We start from the raw sequence: 8897 nt of genomic DNA on the forward strand, positions 1-8897 counted from the left end.
ATTATTATTATTATTTACATGCAACTGGGAAATAAGATATACAGGCACTGGGGTATAGAAATCCATCTTGCCCTACTAGAAAGTCAAAGGGGGTATGGGGGGAGGATAAAAGAGAGCAGATTGGGAGAATGGGTATTCAGTAGGATTGCTATTTTGGAGTGGTGGGTAGGCGAAAGATGGGGAGAAAATGTATAACTCAAAATTTTGTGGAAATGAATGTTGAAAACTAAAAATAAACAAAAAATTTAATAAAAAAAGAACAATTTTAAAAACAAATTTACCGTTGTAGTTCCAACACTCTTCTTCTGAATTTCCTTTTCTTTCTTTCTTTTTTTTCCACTTTTTGGAGGAGGGAAGGCAGGGAAATTAGGGTTAAGTGACTTGCCCAAAGTCACATGTCTAGTAAGTGTTAAGTGTCTGAGGTCAGATTTGAACTCAGGTCATCTTGACTCCAGGGCCAGTGTTCTCTTCACTGCACCACCTAGTCACCTCTTTAGTTTGTGTTTTTTTTTTTTAAACAATTCATTGATATTCTTTTTTTCCCCATTTTTAGAGGCACTAGTACTATTTCTCTATTCCCTCTTCCCCCCAAAAAAAGAAGGAAAGAAAGAAAGAAAAGAAAAACCATCCATTATAAAAATAAATACCTTCACATCCACATGTTGGCTAGGTAGGTCTGAAAACATAAGCCTCATTTTGAACCTTTAGTCCCTCACCTCTCTGCCAAGAAGTGAAGAATGTGATTCATTGGCAATCTTCTGGAGTCATGACTGGTCATTTTGTTAACTCAGGCAGCTAGGAAGCATAGTGGATAGAGTGCTGGGCCTAGAACCAGGAAGATTTGAGTTCAAATTTAACCTCAGAGAATTACTAGCTATGTGAGCTTGGTCAAGTCTGTGTGCCTCTGTTTTCTTAACTGTAAAATGGGGATAATAAGAGCACATCTCTCTCAGGTTGTTGTAAAGATCAAATGAAATATTTGTAATGTGTTTTGTGAAGCTTAAGTGTCATATAAATGTTGGCTATTTTTCTTATTGATCGGAGTTCTTAAGACTTTTACAATTTTTTTCTTCATAGGGTTGCAGTCACTGTCTAAGCTGTTCTGATTCTATTCACTCTGGATCAGTTCATACAAGTCCTCCCAGGTGTTTCTGAATGTGTCCCTTTCTTCATATTTTATGGAAAAATAATATTCCATTACATTAACATGCCAGAATTTGTTCAGCTATTACCTGATGAGCACTAATTGTTTCCTTGCTACAACAAAATTTGCTACTATAAATATATTTGTACGTGAAAGTCCTTATCCTTTTTTCTTTTGTCTTTTTGGAGTACACTAGAGTGGTCAGAGGGTACTCACAGTGTAGTGATTTGGGGGGATGATACAAAATTGCCTTCCAAAAGTTAAACCACTTCACAGCTCCACCAATAGTGTATTTGTCTTCCTATAGTCCTTTAAATATTTTCCTCCTTTTGTCCTCCTTGCCAGCCTAATGGATGTAAAGTTGAATTTCATGGTTGTTTTTCTTTGCATTTCTCTTTGTAGTAATGATTTTGAGCACTTTTTCATATGGTTTTAGGCAGTTGGGCAGTCTTCTTTGGAAAGCCATTTATGTCTTTTGACCATTTATTAATTGTAGAATTGCTCTTTTTCTCAAATATTTGAATCAGTTCCCCATATATCTTGGATATTAGGCTTTCAACTGCAAAGATTTTTCACCTTATAATTCTATCATCATTGATTTTGTTTCTGCAGAAGCTTTTCAAGCTTGTATATTTAAAACTATCCATTTTATGTCCTGTGATTCTCTCTATTCTTTGTTCAGTCAAGAATTCTTTCCCTATCTATAGTTGTAAATGTATTAATTTTTAAATTTTTTTATTATTTTGTTTATTTATTTATTATTTTATTACTCTATTAAGACTCTTTATCATTAATCTCACATCTATTTGGAGCTTATTGTGGTATATAGTGTGAGATGTTTGTTTTAATCTAATTTCTGCTAGATTACCTTCCAGTTTTTCCGGAAGTCTTTGTCAACTGTCAGCCCCAGTTGTGCAGGTTAATTGGATTTGAGTAAGGCAGACCTGTGCACACTATATATTACACACTATGTTACTATGTTCATCTACTTTCTGGGTTTTAGTGAACCTTATTTGTTCTGTTGAGTAACTTTTCTATTTTTTTTTTAGCAAGTAACAAATAACTTTGATGATTACCACTTCATGCTATTATTTTGAGATTGCAGCTAAATCCCCTTCTGTTCCCACTTTTTAAATTTTCTTGGAGATTCCTGACATTGTATTTTTCTAGATGAATTTTTTAAAGTAGCTCTTTGGTAGTTTGATTAATATAGGGCTGAATCTCTGGGCTAACTAGCCCCTACTCGTGTGGGCAGATTCACTCCCCAGAAGGCAACTGATGATGACTCCTCAGGGTTCTATCATTGGGTTTCTAATACTGTCAAAGGCCCATATCCAGCATGCTTCCCTAACATCAACCAACAAGCTAACATCAGTTAGCGTTTACAAAGGGAAATTGTCAAGAAGGGTCACTTCCTCATAAGATAAAGGAATAAAGGAGGTGAGAATAAGGGATGATATCAAGGCTTTTTGAGATCTATAGAAGGGGAGAAGAAGGACCTCATAGCAAATGTCCTTAATTTTCTCCACAAAATATGAAGCAAAGCCTTCCATTGAAAGGATGGAGGGTAGGGAAGAATGTGGGAGGAGGGAAGGTTGAGAACCGTCTCTGTGGGTACTGTAGTAACAAGGAGCAGAAGGATTGCCTTGCTTTAGTAAGGGACCAGGTGAGAATAGGAAATATAAGTGTGCCGTGGGGCTAGTTGGCACAGTGGTGTGTGTGACTTAGATCACTCTATTTGGTGGCACACGAGTTAGGAGAGCAGAAGGCAGATGGCAGGAATAATCCTGGGTTGGGGCTTGGCAAGGGATGAATGGCTATAAAACAAGGCAGTAAGGGACTTGAGATCACAGGACAGTGTAATGTCCCAAACCAAAACTCATTCCTTTTCCCCACCTAAATCTCCTCCTTTTCCAAGCTTTCCTTTTTCTATTGAATCCCCCAGGCTCCCAACCTCAGAATCCTCCTCAATTCTCAATTTTTCTTCACCATCCATAACCAGTTACCAAGTATTGCCAAGTCTACTTTGACAGTATATCTCACCTTTTGTTCCCTTCTCTCTTCACATGGCTACCTACCTAGTTCAGACTTTTCTCACTTCTTACCTCCTAACTGGCCTTTCTGTCTCCATTCTCTCCCCTCCCCAGTCTATTTTCTACACAGCTGCCAAAATGATCTTGCTATGGTATGTCTGGAGAAGCTTTGGTGCCCCATGTCCTGCCCATTGCCCCAAGAATAAAATAAAAATTCCTTGACTTTTAAAACTCTTCACACCAAAACAATTTCATTCTACTATACTCTGCCAGGCTCTTTTCAAACTTTTCCCTTTACACACTCCATGATTTAGGCAAACTGATTTATGTTTCTGTTGCCTGAACTCAGGGATTCCATATCCCATCTCTATGTCTTGGTCTTCCCATCCAGGCTTTCCCCGCCATGCCTAGAATGCACTTAATCTTCATCTCTGTCTTTTAGAATTCCTAGCTTCCTTCATGGTTTGGTTCATGTGTTACCTCCTATAGGAAGCCTTTCTTCATGTCCTTAGGTATTAGTGAGTTTCTCTCCCTCCTCAAATTGATGGGGTGTTTGGGGTGTGTATGTTTGTAACATCAGTTTGTAAAATCAATTTGTAAAATCACATTCACTGCCCCCTCCAGTCTCAGAGCATTAACTCTGCCCCTTCCCCCTGCCAGCACTCTGCCTAGCATCAATTCATGAACTGTTTTTCTCCCCTTAGTATAATGGCCAGCTGCACCTATGAATCCTTCAATGCACTATCTGTAAGTTAACTCCTCAGCCAATTAGGCACATCCTGAATCCCTGTTAGCCTTGGTTCCCAACATCCATCTTGTCAAACATGACACTGATGGGTGGCAGACTAGGCATTTCCCAGTCAGCCCTGACCACTAGTTGACTTAGTGATGTTTGAAGCCTAAAACCATACCTCCAGGTAGCCCTCCCTTGGGCTATTTCCCAGTTAATTATGGGCAATATGCCTGAACAGTAAATAATAAAAGTGCATGTTCCCTTATGTACTGACCACTCCTTAACTCCTCCCTAATCCCACCCTTACTCACCTAGTTAGCATAATTGACATCTGATTTACTATTGTAACTCTTTATAAACTATACTATGACTTCTTTAAGTTTGCAGGTTCTCTAAGAACTCATGCCCGCTGTAAAGTGTAACAATAAACTTTTACAATCCTGACTTAAAAGATTGCTTGGGTCCTATGAATTCATTCCAGACTGCCCACTCAGGGACTCTGGTCACTGAAGCCCCTGTAACACCTATCACTCCCTCGTCAAAATCATCTCATATATATTTATTTGCTTCCATGTCATATCCCTCTAGGAGGATGTAAATTCTTTGAAGGCAAGGATAGTTATTTCTAATCTTGTGACTGTATCTCAAGTGCATAGCACAGTGGTAGGTGCTTAGTAAATATTTATTGGATTCTTTCAGGTTGGAAGCTACCAGATGATCCAAAGGAGTGGGTTTTTCCTCACCTCCCACTTTCACATCAATATCCCAGAATCTCATCTTTTTTCTTTCAGCTGAGGGTGCCTTTCCTGACTCTTATCCTGGGCACAAAAGTTCCCAATTTTTTTTTTGGAGGGGGGAAAGGCAAGGTGATTGGGGTTAAGTGACTTACCCAAGGTCACATAGCTGGTAAGTGTGTCAATTGTCTGAGACAGGGATTTGAGCTCAGGTCATCCTAACTCCAGGGACAATGCAAAAGTTCCTAATTATTTCTCTGATGATTTCTCAAATTCTCCTCATGCTGCAAATCTTCTAATACTGTGACAGTAATTTTAATCCTCTCTCTCTCTGTTTCTGTCTGTCTCTGTCTCTCTATGTCTCTCTGTCTCTCTCTGTTTCTGTCTGTCTCTCTGTCTCTCTCTCTTGGACACTACAGGGAGAGAGGGAGGAAGACTAAGGAGAGGGGAAAGAAGAGCAGAAAGGATAGGAATGTTTGAGGATAAAGTTTCCCTACCTTACAATTTTGACCAGAATGAGGCATGCTTATCCCGAAGCAGCTGCCTCAGGTGTAACCTTGGAAGCCCCAACCTTCCTGAACCTGGGCCATCACAATTCATTTTAATTCAACAAATATTCATTTAGCACCTCTTCTGGGCAAAGACTATGACTCCCTGTTTTCCCCTCCAAAATGCCACAGAACCTGTGTGGTGCTGCTGGGTAGCCCCCAAAGGCTTCCCAGCACAGAATGGATTACCTCCAGAAGTAGTGAGTGAGGCCTTTAGGCACAGATCGGACTCATTACGAATATGCAGAATGATCCCTGTTCAACTTTTTCTCCCCTCTCCTTTCCCCTTCCACTCTCCCTTCCCTCCTTTTCCCCCCTCCTTTCCCATCTCCATCCTTCCCTTCATCTTTTCTCCTTCCTCCCTTCTCCATTCTCGAAAATGTCATGGTGGAGACAGGCAAGGAGGCCGTGGAGCCCTCAGAGGTGAACATATGGGCCTGGGTCAGGACATGTTCTCCAAAATGGTTACATACCTGACAGGTGACAGTCACCAGTGAAGACTATAAACTTCTGGAAAATATGAACAAACTGACTAGAAGAGTCTAGAAGTGAAAGATATTGCAGTAAACCTAAGTGGAAACCTGAAGGACTTAAACCAGAAATTTGTAGCACTTGGGCTTTATCTGGATCAGATCACTTTAACCAAGGAGCAAGTACCAGCTCTCAGGCAGGCAGCCTACAAGTTGGGAAGCTGCATGCATATCCAAAGAAACTAGAAACAAAGTACAAAAAGTTAGAAAGGCAATGAAAGTATTCTTCAGCACAAAGACTTTTGCTACAAGAATGTTCCATAAGAGCTGAAATAAGTGGGATGGAACTTGGCACTATGCTTCAATTCCTAAATGGAAGCAGTGCTACTGATCCAAGGGGAATCCCAGCCCCCACCTCTGGTTGGATGTATAACTTTGGTCACCCCTCCCCGATGTTTTCCTAAATCTGTACCCCCTGAAACTCCATCCTATTGGGTGTTTCATTATGTGCCCTGGACCAAGGTTCAGAAATCAGCATCAACCCTGTCTAAAGCAGACACCGATGAGAAATGTTCGTCTCCCTGTCTCCTCCCTCCTTTCCCTCCCCTAGACTCTCTGTTCTGAATGTGTCCCCCACCCCTTCAGAACCTATTTTTGAACCTAAATAATAAGTTCCAATTTATGACCCTCAAAAAAAAAAGAATTATTCCTGTTCAGAAAGACTAGAGGCCCTTTGAGGGGTCTTCCAACTCTGAGATGCTAGGATTCCAGGCTTTGATTGCAGATCAGAGCGTGGAGCTAGATTCTAACTCTGGGTTCTGTACCTCAATGAGGTTCTCATACTTTCACCTTCACAGACAACATTGCTGGGTCATAGGCTTGGTGTCCACCAAAGGCCTAGATCAGAGAAGCAGAAAGGATAGTAGACAGGATCATGCTATAAGAGGGTGATCCCTAACCCTAGATTTCTGTCTTGTGGTCTGAAATTCCAGTCACAGTGCCCAAAATTCCATTTTTAGACCCACTCATTTAGGTTAAAGGTGTTGAAGTTTCTTTTTCAGGCATCATTATCATCATCAAAAAGATGATAAGATTTCTATCTGGAAGTAACTTTAAAGACCATTTTAGTCCAATTCCTTCATTTATAGGTTAGGAAAATGAGACCCAGAGAAGTTAAATAACTTACCCAAGTTTATAGAGGGAGAGCCAGAATTTTAAACCTAGATTCCTTGAATCCGAATCCAGGGACCTTTATATAAACTATATAGATATATAGATATGAATATAAGTATAGATAGTTGTAGTATATGTATTGTATATATATATATATTTGTGCAATATTTGTACAAATGATGAAAGTGATTTCATATCATAGGATCATAGATGCAGAGCTAGAAGGGAGATCAGTAGGTCCAATCCCTTCATTTTACAGATGAGGAAACTGAGGCCCAGAGTGGTTCTCATTTGATCCTCATAACAACCCTGTTAGGTAGACAGGGCAAGTATTAGAGTAATCTTAGACAGATGAAGAAACTGAATCTTGGAGGGAATAAAAGTCTCATATGTAACAAAATATTCATAGTGTTACTCTTTGGGGTGGCAAAAAAAATAAACCAAAATGGGTCCTTATCACCTGGGGAAGGTCTGAACAGATAGTGAAACATGAATGTAGGGGAAGATTATTGTGCTGTAGGAAATGATGACTGAAGAATTCAGAGAAGCATTGGAAGACACATGAATAGATACAGCGAAAAAAGCCAAACTAAGAGAACATAACCACAATCCTGTAATCAATAACAAAGCTCCTCCCTGGCTCTCCTCCCCAAAAACAGTCAAGCTCTTGGAATGAACAGTGTCATTGTAGGAGAGCATTTCTTCTCTCAGTTGGAGACATGGGAGGGACTAACAAGTTTCCTCTGTTCTTAGCTTTCTCCACGAGTGCTATTGTAGCACCGAATACTACGCGGCTGTTGTAGTCCCAGCCAGAACAAGCTTTGGCCTTTTGGGACCTGTTGTTGGCTGGTTGGGGTTTTTTGTGGCCCTGGGAGAGAGATGGGCTATGTTGAGCTCTGTCATAAGCCTACAGATCAGTTTCTGCAGTGTGGTGGGTGATGGGAGAGAGCTGGTACTGAGCGTGTCAGGGGCTAGGAATTTGCCTTTTCTGCCGTTAGTTCATTGGGTGTTTACCTTGAGAAGGTACTTGGTGTCTGAGAAAGCTAAAATTGCTTTGTCCTGGGGTAGCCAGGCTAGGTGGCGCAGTGAACAGAGCACTGTCCCTGGAATCAGGAGGACCTGAATTCAAATCCAACCTCAGTCTCTTAAACTTACTAGCTGTGTGACCTTGGGTAAGTCACTTAACCCCAAGTGCCCTACCTTCCCCCCTCCAAAAAGGAAAAAAAAATTGCTTTATCCTTCGTGCATAATTCCTATTTGGGAGAAATTTGGAAGGTTATGAGGATCAGAGAGAGGGTCTAATCCTCTATCTTGCTGCATCTGAACTGAGAGTTACTAAAAGTATTCTCACTCTACCATTTCATTTTTCACTTTCATTGCCTCCTGTTATATCCAAAATCCTTATTCTGGCACTCTGGGCCCCTAACAATGATACTTTGGTCTACTTCTTCAGTCTTATTTCCCAGCCAGACCGCTCTACTCCCTGTTCCCTAAATCAGTTACACTTCCCTTGGGTAGTGCAAATCATAAAGATTTAGAGCCTGTAGAACCTTAGGGATCATAACCCAATTCCCTTATTTTAGAGGGGGAAAAGTAGAAGCCTAGTGAGTAGTTTACGTTTATGTGACATTTCAAGTTCAACCAGAACAACCTTATGAGACAGATAATGTAAGTCTCATTATCTTCCTTTTACAGAAAAGGAAACTGAGTCTCAGAAAAGTTAAGTGACCTCCCAAGATCACAAGGACAGACAAGTAGTGAAAATGGAATTCAAATGCAGGTCCTCTGAATAATCAAGTGCTCCTTCTGCACCAGGACGCCTAGAGGCTTGGGTGGCAGGGGGGCAATGGCAACAGAAGGTTTGATCGTAGGGACCATACCTGATCCCTTTTCCTGGTTTAGGCAACCTCGAATCTGACGAGTTGATCACTTGCTCCTGGCTCTCTGCTGTCCCCTAGCGGCTGCTTACAGTATCACCTCACTAGCAGCCCAAGCCCATGCTTGACATGGCGGCCATGACTGTAGAATTCCTGCTGCTCTATTCACTCTGAGTTATATACAG

This window comes from Petaurus breviceps, unplaced genomic scaffold (genome assembly GCF_028583685.1).
Source record: "Petaurus breviceps papuanus isolate PSGF00001 unplaced genomic scaffold, PetGlider_PUasm1.0 140, whole genome shotgun sequence".
Lineage (NCBI taxonomy): Eukaryota > Metazoa > Chordata > Mammalia > Diprotodontia > Petauridae > Petaurus > Petaurus breviceps.